Raw genomic sequence first — 13,675 nt, forward strand, 5'->3', positions numbered from 1 at the left:
GTGCCACGTTGCTGTGAGAATAGGTTGTCAGGTCCATTGGCTACGTGAAGGATGTCTGCTATGTCCTCTTTGGACACTTGTAAGATCCTTCCATCTATTGCACGTGCGTTGCCATATGGGTCCCTGAAAATACCAAATTCATCAGGTGTTAGAAAACTATAATCAATTTTTGCATAATCATTCAATTTAGAAATAGAAAGATTAGGGTTTAGAGTAGTATGGATCGATGTAGATACAGTTGCATCGATCGATGGCAGAGTAATTTCTGCAGAATTTGTGTTCTTAAGATGATTGCTCTTCATGGATTTTTCTGTTGATGTATATGGAAGAGTGTTCATCTTTTTTGCTTGTGTGTTTGTTTTGGTGTGTGGAGGTGGTTTCGGGGGTGCAAAATGATTTATATAGGTATCTATAAACCTAGTTGGGGAGGGAATATTCTCCTGCTCCTGAATTTTCGCTGCGGCGCGAATATCGCTCGATGTTCTTGTGTGAGTGTCGATCGATGTAAGCGGTTGTTTTGCTGGGCGAGGGTGGGTATCGACCGATGTGGAGTGCACAACATCGAACGATGTTGGAAATGTGTTTGTGAACTTATGTGTTTCAAGTCTTTCATCCTGCAAAGACATTTCTATTGCACGTTCTTTCCAATAATCCTCATCGTATTCCTCTGTATGTTCCTCGTTAGGTGAAGTAATTACAGTGTCAACTGCAAAACTTTCATGCAAACCACTGGCTGCCCAACTGCCTATGGAATAATCATCATGTCCTCTCTTGCTTGGAGGTTGGAAGGCAAAGTGTTGGTAACAATGATTAGGTGGAGCGAATTGGTCAACTGGGTGCATTACGTCGAGTGACGTGTTGTTGCGGTCATCGGTCACCGTTGACTCATTGGAATCGATCGATGGAAAGGTTGGGGTGTCGATCGATTCCGAGTACTCTGTTTCGTACTCCGGTTCATACTCTGCTCCACAATGGCATGCGCCAATGAAGCCAAGTTCTTTCCTGTAATCCACAGAGTTAATGACCTTTCTCTTAGGTTGGATGGGGTCGTAGTTGATGTTTGGGTCTATGAGCGTTAGACACAATTTGTTTTTGTTCATGTCACATACACGCCCTACTGTAGCTAGGAAAGATCTTCCAAGCAGAAGTGAAGAGTTCCAGTTAAGCTCGATGTCTAGGACATGAAAATCTACAGGGACAAGGGCATTACCAATCTGTACCTCCAGATCTCTTGTGATTCCTCCTGATCGTTTCTCTGAAAGATCCACGAAGGTGAAGGATTCTGTTGAAGGTTCGATGGTCAAACCAAGCTGGTCTGCCATGATCCTAGGGAGGAACTAACTGATGCTCCTGTGTCACACATTGAATGGGGAAATTCAACACCCTTGACTACGCATGGTATTGCAAACTTCCCAGGATCACTCTTCTTCGTCAATTCGATCCTGTGTTTCATCTTCTCTCTGACTTGATGAAATATTCTCCTAATGTCCTCCTCAGTTACCTTTGTTTCTCTGAAGAACATCCACAAACGGTGTGTGAAGTAAGCTTCATCAAAAGGTTTTTCGATTGGGATTCTGAGGACTCTTTTAGTGAAACCATCCATCTCCTTATCGTTAGCTTCCCTCTTAAGGTTGTTAGGAATCTTCTCCCTTCTTTTCCTTAACCTTCTCCCTTCAGCTTCTTGTTCTTCTTGAACTGATTCTGGTGAACTATTTAAAGGGTTGGGTTTTGGTTTGAGTGGGTTAGCTAATGGTTTAGGTGGTGGTTTGAGTGCGTTGATGTAATCATTATCGATTGAGGGTAACCGCACTCGGTATGTCAGAGGTGCCCGTCGATCGATGGGAGGTGTGTTGTGACGATCGACGTTGGACTCACTCTGTCGATCGATGGTTGGCTCAACCAATTGATCGATTTTATCATAGAAAGAGGAGGGTGGGTGAGGATGCTTAGCTGCGAATTCTTCATGAGTTAGAATTCGAACCGCATTGCATTCAGTCGATTTAGCGGACGACGTCGCTCGATGACTGGGGTAATCCGTCCATCGATCTTCATCATGGTCTGTCGATCGATGTGAGTTCATCGACATCGGTCGACACCATTGGGATCCGCCGAAACTCATGGAGCTTTCGATTTTGAAGTCTCCTTCCTCAAGCTTTTCATTTCTCACCACTTGCCAGAAATCATCATCTATGATGGCATTTACGTGGTGTTTCCCTTTGTCGGCTCCTGCCTCTCTAGCGAAAGTTTCTTGCCTCTTTATAGTCTCGCCCGTCTGAATTACTTGCGTTTCAAGTTTTCTCACCTGAGTCCCTAAGGTCTCGATTTTGGTGTTCAGATTGTTGTAGGCGGAGTCTATTTTACCGTTGAAATCCACGGTGATTTGTTGTTGTCCCAACAGTACTCGATCAAGCATCTCTTTGATCTTGCTTCCTTGAGTCTGGGGTGGTGGATTCTGGTAATAAGAGTTTGAGTGGCTCTTGCTGTTGTTGAAGGGTTTTTGAAATTGTGAACTTTGGTTACTTCTTTGACCATTTCCAAAGAAGTTTTTGTTTCCGCCCTGGTTTCCAAATTTCTGTAATCCGGTACCTCCGATGTAGTTCACATTCTCTTCTCCTTCCGTATCTGCTACTTCTCCTTCAGCTGAACAGACTTGCTTCCTAAGAAGCTCGTGCACCACATCTAACTTAGCTCTTACTTCGTCCATCTGTTCCTTCCCGATAGAGGCTACAGACTTCTTCCGTTCAGAGTCAGTGTTTTTGGTGTTGCTGCTGTTAGCAAGGTTTTCGATAAGTCTCACAGCTTCCAACGGATTCCGAGTAGTGAAGTTTCCTTCACTCGCCGTATCAAGAGCCATTTGATACTGTAAGGCGAGACCTCGGAAGAAAGTGCTTAACAGCTGCACTTCGTTAAATCCGTGGTGTGGACAGTCTCGCTGGAATAACCTAAATCTAATACACGCATCTTTGAAGGACTCTCCAGCCTCCTACGAGAATGTGGAAATTTTGTTTCGAAGTTCTTCAGCGTGCGCCTCATTGAAGAAGTTTCATAAGAAAGCATTCTTGATGTCGGCCCAGGATGTTAGAGATCCTGTGGGTTTCTGCCTAAGCCAGTGCATTGCTTCTCCATTCAGCGGTAATCTTCGGGGACTCCTTCCATCCGAATAGCAGCAATTAGATCCTCGAACTGTTCCAGATCAACCATAGGATGCTCGTGCGGTAACCCAACATAGGGTATCTGCGACACGAGAGTGTAGTATTGAGGCTTCAGCTCAAAATTCTGCTTCTGGATCTTCGGATGTCGAATAGATGATCTGTTGGAATAGTACTCATCTGGGCGATTGTAGTCGGCCAGTGGTTTCGATCAAGCGTCCTCGTCTACAGGTTGAGCAGCTTCTGTAGCATCAGCATTGGGGATTACAGTCCCCTGAGCATCTATTTTCTGACCTGTTGCATTACGCAGATGACCGGCCTGGTCATACAGGTTTCCATTCTCGTCTTGTGTTAGAATAATAATGTTTACCATTTTTAACGACACGGTATCGATCGACGTACGCGGTGTAGTATCGATCTATGTCGAACAATTGGGATCGATCGATGATGACTGTCTTGTGTCGGTCGACGATTGGTTGTGCGTATCGATCGACGACGAAGTTGTTGCGTCGAGCAATGTTGAACGTTGACCTCTACAGATGGTGCATTCCAAATGAGCAGGATCGTCTGAGAACAGCAAGTCTTTCTCCTTGTTGCTTCTGGTACCGCTGGGCATGCACCTGAAAAGACAAGAAAAAGATTATTAGAAAGGGGTTAGAGAAAAGAATAAGAATCAATAAAACTAAATCTAATGGCGATCAAAGCTCTCCGGCAACGGCGCCAAATTTGATACCACTCAAATTACCCTAAGGAGTGTTACTCTCATCAAAAGAGGTTCAGATGTAGTACTTAGGGATCGAATCCACAAGGAGCTAGGGAACAACTAAATCTAGTGTTTATTAATTCTAAAGGTTGCAAATGTTTCAATGAAATAGCAATAGTAACAAGTGAGTAAATGATAAATGTAACTTGGTTGGAAATGATATTAGATGCAGGGCCACTATTCAGGTGTTGGAGAATATAATACCTATAGATGCCTAACTGTTGCATGCATGATATATTAGAGCTCAATCGCTTAACTCAGTGATCAGTTGTCGCATGTCTCACTGGTTAACAGACTAGATCTCGTGTCTCAACGGTTAGTATGTCGACAACGAGAGAGTGTCGATTGATGGTCTATTAAGACGTCGACCGATACACCTTTGCCAACTATGATCGATTGTCAGTTGAGGACATCGATTGACGGGTTCTAGCCAGGCCTATGCGCGAATATGATATGCCCTACTAAGATACTAAATTGGCGGTTAGCCCTCTCTAGCAATCCTAATATGATAGATAGATGTCAGGATGGGATACCAAGGGTGCTTGAGTAAGCAATCCTATGATCAAATTCTAGTTAGCAAGGCTAAAACAAGCAACGAATACAAATATATCATGAATATCACAATAAGGCAGATCTATAGTTTGGGGCTAATCCCACAAACCTATCTGAACCCTGGATCTAACAGTTGAACTACTCAGACATAGCAAAGCAATTCATCACAATAAAAGAATAGAAACTCATAGTATAGATGAAAAGAAATAGAAACAAGGAGTTCCAATCACAAGTGATCTTCTCTCCCAAATGAAACTTGTAACAAAAATAGGTCTATAAAAAGCTCTCTCTTTTCTGCCGTCAAAACACTTAGGCAGTATATATTCTACTAGGTTAAAAACTCGTCAGGGCATTTTTGTAATTTGGCTTGGCCTTGGTTTTTAGGTCTGCTGAATCCAAAATGTCGCGTCTGGTGTCTCGACATCGATCGATGGTACTTGTGTACATTGATCGATATTAATCTTCATATGTCGAGGTATTTTCCTGATATCGATCGTCAGAACTGATGCGCATCGATCGATTGTTCTTCCTCTCGTCGGCCTCTAAGTGGTCAGCTCGGGTGAAATGTCCTTTAAGCTCCAAAATGCTCCAAAGTCATAGCTTTACTCCGAAATGCACCTGAACCTGAAAACATACCTAGAAGAGTAGAAAACATAGATATATATATAGTAAAATACTTATATACCATGGATAAAAATGGGTCAAATCCAAGGTATATCAGTCAGCGTGCTGAGTCCAAGGACCAACGTGCTGACATGTGTACTGATGGACAGCCACGGACGTCCTATGTCTGCTGACAGACATACACGGACACACACAGACAGCCACGGACGTCCTGTGTGTGCTGGCGGACACCCACGGACATCCTGTGTGTACTGAACAGACAGCCCACATGGGCCAAAATCACCCAAACAGTCCACGAGAAGGGTCAGCGTGCTGGGTCCAAGGACCAACGTGCTGATATGTGTACTGATGGACAGCCACTGACGTCCTGTGTGTGCTGAAAGACACACACGGACAGCCACGGACGTCATGTGTGTGCTGACGGACACACACAGACGTCCTGTGTGTGCTGACGAACACCCACGGACATCTTGTGTGTACTGAACAGACAGCCCACGTGGGCCAAAATCACCCGAACAGTCCACAGGAAGGGCCAGGGTGCTGAATCCAAGGACCAGCGTGCTGATATGTGTACTGATGGACAGCCATGGACGTCCTGTGTGTGCTAACGGACACACACAAACACACACGGACACACACGAACACACACGGACAGCCACGAAAGTCCTGTGTGTGCTGGCGGACACCCACAGACCTCCTGTGTGTACTGAACAGACAGCCCACGTGGGCCAAAATCACCCGAACTTTCCATGGGAAGGGTCAGCGTGCTGAGTCCAAGGACCAACGTTCTGATATGTGTACTGATGGACAGCCACGGACGTCCTGTGTGTTCTGACGGACACACATGTACAGCCACAGACGTCCTGTGTGTGCTGACGGACACCCACGGCCAGCCTGTGTGTACTGGACACCACAGACATCCTGTGTGTACTGAACAGACAGCCCACGTGGGCCAAAATCACCCGAACAGTCCACGGGATGGGTCAGCGTGCTGAGTCCAAGGACCAACGTGCTGATATGTGTACTGATGGACAGCCACAGACGTCCTGTGTGTGGTGACAGACACACACGTACACACACGGACGGCCACAGACGGACACCCACGGACATCCTGTGTGTGCTGACGGACACCCACAGACGTCCTGTGTGTTGAGGCCATCCAAGTAGAGGTTCCCATAGTTAGGCGCAGTCCGACTACCCGGAGTGGAACCAGGGCCTTGCGAGAAGGTTTCACCAAAGCTGTCCAACAAATCCTTGATCGAGATGGACAGACTGACCAGGACCAGCTGCTGATTGAGAAGATGGTCCAGTTGCAGATTCAAGATCAAGCCGGCCCAATGGAGGTTCAGGACGCGGCCGGCCTAATCCAGTTCAGACTCAACCAAGCCGGACTTCTCATTTCCACATCCGAGCTTGGACCAGATTCAATTCCCACTTCATCCACTCCAACTCTTTCCGGTTCTGAGATCTAGCCAACCACCAAGGGGAGTAGCATGTGTTGTACTCTTTCCTCACCAGGTTTTGTCCCATTGGGTTTTCTTGGTAAGGTTTTAATGAGGCAACATGCAAGCATGCTATTAGCCTTGGTCTAGGCCTTCTCAAACCGACAACCAGATGTCTGGTTTATTTTAATTTATTTGGTTAAGACTTTGGGCTATTGTTTCAGCCTCATTTTCGGCCAGCTTGTTTAAGGCCTTTTTTTTATCTTTGAGTCCCATAAGGGATAAACCCTATATAACCCCATGTAGTTGGCGATTTTTTCCTAAGTCTTTTATGAAATAATTTTGCCTTGCAAACCTATAATCCGAAGTCTTTTTCTGTGAGAAACAAGAGAGAGCAGCCGAGTCTTATCAAGCTTCAACCACCAAGCTTGTGGCGATTCTTCACCTCCATCCATCCATCGATTTGCCTTGAGAGTGATACACATCCAGCAAGCCAAATCCCATAGCTATCCATCTCCATCCACTGTTCTTGTTGAGAGAGATACACATCCAGCAACAAGGATCCATCCCCCATATTTCTATCCTTCTCTTTTATTTGATTTTTACTTCATACTGTTTTGTTTTGTTTCTGTTCTAGTTATTTTTCCTAGTTGTTCTCTGTCTTATTTCACTTTATTAACCAGAAAAACTCATAAAATTTATCCTTTGCTTCTTAGGTACAAATCGGGTCCTTAGGCACAACCTCACCCAGCCGGCTCCTTCCCATCCGAACAGGGCCAGTCCGACCTGAAGGAACCTCAGTCTCATCATTTGTATAATCTGATTTTCAGGCTATATCATTTCGTATCAGAGCTCAAGCTCCTGAATCTGGTGATATCTTATCCTTGCATCATATCTTATTGCATTTGTTCACCAATTAAAATCAATTTAAAAAAAATTTGCACTTGTTCCTGCTGTCCTTGGCGAGTTCAAACCGGTTTTCTTTGCATATCTTTTGATCCATTTTGTGCATCTTTCATTCAAGTAACTTGTTTTTGGCATCCATCGATTTTTTACTTTCCTTTTTTATCAGATTTCCATTTAATTGCATTTAATTTCCCTGGCTTGCACTTCAAGTTTTTCCATTTTCAAAAAAAAAAAAAATCTTCTAAATCAATCTCATTTAATTTTCGGATTTGATTTAAATATTTTTTTAAAAAAAATTGTACTTTCCCATTTTTAAAATTTTTGAAACTCAATTTAAAAAAAAAGGAAGTTTTACATTCATTGCATACTTTAGTTAAGTATCATTTCCTTCTTCTTTGATTCTTTGCAAATCACTTTTTTTTCTTTCCTCTCTTGTCGCAGGAAACATGGGAGACCTAAATGGAGCACCAACACAAGCCGAGATCAATGCTCAGCTGTTGGCTAACCATGCTGAACTCCAAGCCGCACTGGCTACTGTGACTGAGCAGCTGGCTCAGTACCAGGAAGGAATCGAGCTAATGTTCCACAGCCAAGGAGGAGAAACCAACCCATTCCGGAAGAGCAACAGTCCCAATCCAGTGAGGGCAACTCGGACACTGACCGTACGGAACCGGACGAGCCGCGGCACGAACGGGCCGGACGTGGGAACCAACGGGGAGTATCGGGTCCAAGGCGATGGGAGCCCGTCCGAGGAGATTCCGAGACGATGATGTAGCTTGGCAAGGAGGCAAGGATCTCAAACTTACTCCCAAAACTTTGCGTGGAAAGGTTAACCCGGACACCACATTGAATGGGAGAGGCGCATGGAGTACATCTTTGAGTACTACCGCTATACCGAGGCCAAGAAGATCGCCCTAGCCGCAGCCCAACTGACAGACAATGCCCTAACCTGGTGGGACAGAGAAGTAGCCTAGGCTGGCAGAGTCTACAGGATTGAGACTTGGGATGAGATGTGAGCTAAGCTCCGTGCAAGGTATATTCCCTCATACTACCAGCGGGATTTACTAAAACGTTTTCGCAAGTTGTCTCAGGGTACTAGGTCCGTAGAGGAGTACTTTGAGGAGTTTGAGGCTCTCAAGAACAAGCTCAGGACGCGCGAGACCGAAGAGGTTATGATGGCTCAGTTCTTGGAAGGCCTTCAAGACCGCATCGCTCGCAAGGTGGAGAGGCAGACCTACATCAACTTCAATGATCTCCTCCACTATGCCATCCAGGCCGAGCAGCACATTAAAAGGAAGAACACCTCTAGTGCCAGGAGCAAGACGCCATGGGCTCCATCCGGATCCAAAGGGGTTGAGAAGAACAAGTCCATTGAAGTGGAGAACCGGTTCAAGAAGAGCCAATCCAACCAGTCCAAACCAGGTTCATCCGAACCAGGTAAGGGACAAACCCAAGCCCAAAGAACTCGTGATATTACTTGTTTCAAATGTCAGGGGAAGGGGCACTATGCCAGGGACTGTCCGAACAAGCGTGTCATGATCCTTAAGGCGGACGGCGAGTATGAGTCCCAAGACGAGGCCGATGTAGAGATGGCTGAATCAGGTGATGAGATAGTGGACGATGCTGAAACTGGTGAGCTGCTGGTGGTCAGACGAGCTCTCAGTGCTCTCTTTGATCCAGAAACCGTCCAACGAGAGAACATCTTCCATACGAGATGTAGCGTGGAGGGCAAGGTATGTAGTCTAATTATTGATGGTGGCTCTTGCACTAATGTGGCCAGCAGGTACCTTGTTGACAAGTTAGGACAAGCAAAGTTGCCACACCCCAGGCCGTACAAGCTCAAGTGGCTCAATGATGAGACGGAGCTTAAAATCTCGGAGAAAGTTGTTGTGTCCTTTTGTATTGGCAAGTACCAGGACCAGGTGAAGTGTGATGTGGTTCCTATGCAAGCCGGACATCTACTGTTAGGGAGGCCTTGGCAGTTTGACAAGGAGACCATTCACCATGGGAGGACTAACATCTACAGCTTTACCCACAACAACAAGAAGCACAGCCTGGCTCCTCTCAGTCCACAAGAGGTATACGAGATGCAGAGAGCCATGGATCAGTCTGGACTGTTAAGTAAAACTAACCTTTACATCTCTTCTAGTAAAGTGATTAAATCATTGCAGCAAGTCACACAGGTGCTACTAATGGTCTTCAAGGAAGGTTGTTTTGCAGGCTTTGAGGCACCAGATTGTCCAGCTGAGATGCAAGTACTAATGGACAAGTACAAGGACGTGTTCCCTGAGGAGATACCAGCCGGTTTACCACCCCTCCGAGGCATTGAACATCAGATAGACTTTGTACCAGGCGCCCCACTTCCAAACCGAGCCGCATACCGAGTTCATCCGGAGGAGGCTAAGGAGCTGGACAGACAGGTCCAAGACCTCATGGACAAGGGTTACATTCGAGAGAGTCTCAGCCCATGTGCAGTTCCCGTCCTCTTGGTGCCTAAGAAGGATGGTACATGGCGTATATGTGTTGATTGCCGAGCCATCAACAACATCACCATAAAATATCGGTACCCTATTCCTACACTTGATGATATGTTAGATGAACTGAGTGGTTCCACAGTGTTTTCCAAGATTGATCTTAGGAGTGGCTATCACCAAGTTCGGATGAAGGAGGGTGACGAGTGGAAGACTGCTTTCAAGACCAAGCAAGGCTTGTATGAGTGGCTTGTGATGCCATTTGGTCTTACCAACGCCCCTAGCACCTTCGTGAGGCTTATGAACGAGGTTCTAAGGCCCTACATTGGTAAATTTGTGGTTGTCTATTTTGATGACATATTGATTTATAGTCAGTGCTTATCCGATCACATTAGTCATGTAGAACAGGTTCTGAAGGCGCTCAGGCAGGAAGGACTCTTTGCCAATCTCAAGAAGTGTGTATTTTGCACTGACCAGTTAATAATTTTAGGCTTTGTTGTGAGCTCTTAAAGGTCGATGAGGAGAAGATCAAGGCCATCCAAGACTGGCCCACGCCGACCACAATTGGGCATGTCCGAAGCTTCCATGGCCTAGCCAGCTTCTATAGGCGGTTTGTCAAGGACTTCAGCACCATTGCTGCTCCCATGACCTCAGTCATCAAGAAGAATGTATCCTTTGTTTGGGGCCTTGCCCAAGAGGAGTCTTTCAACAAGCTTAAATATAGTTTAACTCATGCACCCGTTCTTACACTTCCTGATTTTAATAAAACTTTTGAGATTGAGTGTGATGCATCAGGTACAGGCATTGGAGCTGTCCTTACTCAAAGAGGCCGACCAGTGGCATTCTTTAGTGAGAAATTGAGTGGAGCTGCCCTCAACTACCCAACCTATGACAAAGACAATGTGGTGGCCGATGCACTGTCCCGGAGACACACTCTCATTGTGACCATGGAGGCCAAGATCATGGGTTTCGAACATATTAAAGAATATTATGCCACTGATCTTGATTTTAATGAAGCTTTCAGGAACACTGAGAAGGGGGCTTTTGGACCATACTACCAGCATGAGGGGTTCTTGTTCAAGGGAAAGAGGTTGTGCATTCCCAAAGGAGCAATGAGGGAACTGCTGGTTCGGGAGGCCCATGGTGGCGGCCTCATGGGACACTTTGGTCGGGACAAGGCCTTGAGTGTCCTAACTGAACATTTCTTTTGGCCAAACATGAAGAGGGATGTGGAGAGCATATGCGCCAAGTGCACTACTTGCCTTAAAACCAAGTCCAGGTCACATCCTTACGGTTTACAAATGCCATTGCCAATTCCTAACCACCCTTGGGTAGACATTTCTATGGACTTTGTGCTGGGTTTACCCAAGATAAACCACAAGGATTCCATTTTTGTAGTGGTAGACAGGTTCTCCAAGATGGCCCATTTCATAGCCTGTAACACCACTAATGATGCTACTCAGACAGCCGACCTATTCTTCAAAGAAGTGGTCCGACTACATGGTGTTCCTCGAACCATTGTGTCTGACCGTGATCCCAAATTCCTCAGCCATTTCTGGAAGACACTATGGGGCAAGGTCGGAACCAAGCTATTATTCTCGACCACTTGCCATCCCCAAACCGACGGCCAGACTGAGGTAGTAAACCGTACACTCTCTCAACTGTTGAGAGCTACGGTCGGTAAGAATTTAAGAAATTGGTTGTCTTGTTTCCCTTTTGTTGAGTTTGCTTATAACCATGCTAGGCACTCTACTACTAACCTGTCACCTTTTAAGATTGTTTATGGGTTTCAGCCAGAGACTCCTTTAGACTTCACCGAACTGCCCAGCTCCATGTACTGCAGTCGTGATGGAGCCACCAAGGCAGAGTTTGTTAAGAACATGCACTTGAAGGTCAAGGAGAGAATAGAGGCCAAGACGGCTAAGGTCAAGGCCAAGTATGACCAGAAGAGGAAGGAGGTGCTGTTCGAACCCGGAGACTTGGTGTGGTTACACATGCGGCCCGAGAGGTTTCCAGAAGCCCGGAAGTCCAAGCTCTCTCCCCGTGGGACAGGACCATTCCGCATCTTAGAGAAGATCAACGACAATGCCTATATCCTTGACCTCCCAGCTGAATTTAAATTTTCACATGCTTTCAATGTCTCGGATTTGTCTCCTTTCCATGCAGATAATAATGATGACTTTGCAGATGATGGTGTTCTGAGGCCAGAACCTTTTCAAGAAGGAGGGAATGATGAGGCCATCCAAGTAGAGGTTCCCATAGTTAGGCGCGGTCCGACTACCTGGAGTGGAACCAGGGCCTTGCGAGAAGTTTTCACCAAAGCTGTCCAACAAATCCTTGATCGAGATGGACAGACTGACCAGGACCAGCTGCTGATTGAGAAGATGGTCCAGTTGCAGATTCAAGATCAAGCCGGCCCAATGGAGGTTCAGGACGCGGCTGGCCCAATCCAGTTCAGACTCAACCAAGCCGGACTTCTAATTTCCACATCCGAGCTTGGACCAGATTCAATTCCCACTTCATCCACTCCAACTCTTTCCGGTTCTGAGATCTAGCCAACCACCAAGGGGAGTAGCATGTGTTGTACTCTTTCCTCACCACGTTTTGTCCCATTGGGTTTTCTTGGTAAGGTTTTAATGAGGCAACATGCAAGCATGCTATTAGCCTTGGTCTAGGCCTTCTCAAACCGACAACCAGATGTCTGGTTTATTTTAATTTATTTGGTTAAGACTTTGGGCTATTGTTTCAGCCTCATTTTCGGCCAGCTTGTTTAAGGCCTTTTTTATCTTCGAGTCCCATAAGGGATAAACCCTATATAACCCCATGTAGTTGGCGATTTTTGCCTAAGTCTTTTATGAAATAATTTTGCCTTGCAAACCTAAAACCCTAAGTCTTTTTTTTTGTGAGAAACAAGAGAGAGCAGCCGAGTCTTATCAAGCTTCAACCACCAAGCTTGTGGCGATTCTTCACCTCAATCCATCCATCGATTTGCCTTGAGAGTGATACACATCCAGCAAGCCAAATCCCATAGCTATCCACCTCCATCCACTGTTCTTGTTGAGAGAGATACACATCCAGCAACAAGGATCCATCCCCCATATTTCTATCCTTCTCTTTTATTTGATTTTTACTTCATACTGTTTTGTTTCTGTTCTAGTTATTTTTCCTAGTTGTTCTCTGTCTTAGTTCACTTTATAAACCAGAAAAACTCATAAAAATTATCCTTTGCTTCTCAGGTACAAATCGGGTCCTTAGGCACAACCTCACCCAGCCGGCTCCTTCCCATCCGAACCAGGCCAGTCCGACCTGAAGGAACCTCAGTCCCATCATTTGTATAATCTGATTTTCAGGCTATATCACAGTGTGTACTGAACAGACAGCCATGTGGGCCAAAATCACCCGAACAGTCCACGGGAAAGGCCAGCGTGCTGAGTCCAAGGACCACCATGCTGATATGTCAACTGATGGACAGCCACGGACATCCTGTGTGTGCTGGCGGACACCCACGGACGTCCTGTGTGTACTGAACATACAGCCCACGTGGGCCAAAATCACCCGAACATTCCACGGGAAGGGTCAGCGTGCTGAGTCCAAGAACCATCGTTCTGATATGTGTACTGATCGAAAGCCACGGACGTCCTGTGTGTGCTGACAGACATACACGGACACACACGGACAGCCACGGACATCCTGTGTGTGCTGACGGACACCCACAGACACACACGGACACCCACGGACGTCATGTGTGTGCTGACGGACACCCACAGA

At 46.0% G+C, this 13,675-nt stretch overlaps 1 non-coding gene across 1 annotated transcript; it reads left to right on the forward strand.

Annotated features, from left to right (window-relative positions):
- Positions 1-2,909: 2,909 nt before the first annotated feature.
- On the forward strand, positions 2,910-3,016 carry LOC117130854. Its single transcript, XR_004454123.1, has one exon. It is a non-coding gene; the product is annotated as a small nucleolar RNA R71 (small nucleolar RNA).
- Positions 3,017-13,675: the final 10,659 nt, after the last annotated feature.

The sequence above is a fragment of the Brassica rapa genome, unplaced genomic scaffold (genome assembly GCF_000309985.2).
Source record: "Brassica rapa cultivar Chiifu-401-42 unplaced genomic scaffold, CAAS_Brap_v3.01 Scaffold0720, whole genome shotgun sequence".
Lineage (NCBI taxonomy): Eukaryota > Viridiplantae > Streptophyta > Magnoliopsida > Brassicales > Brassicaceae > Brassica > Brassica rapa.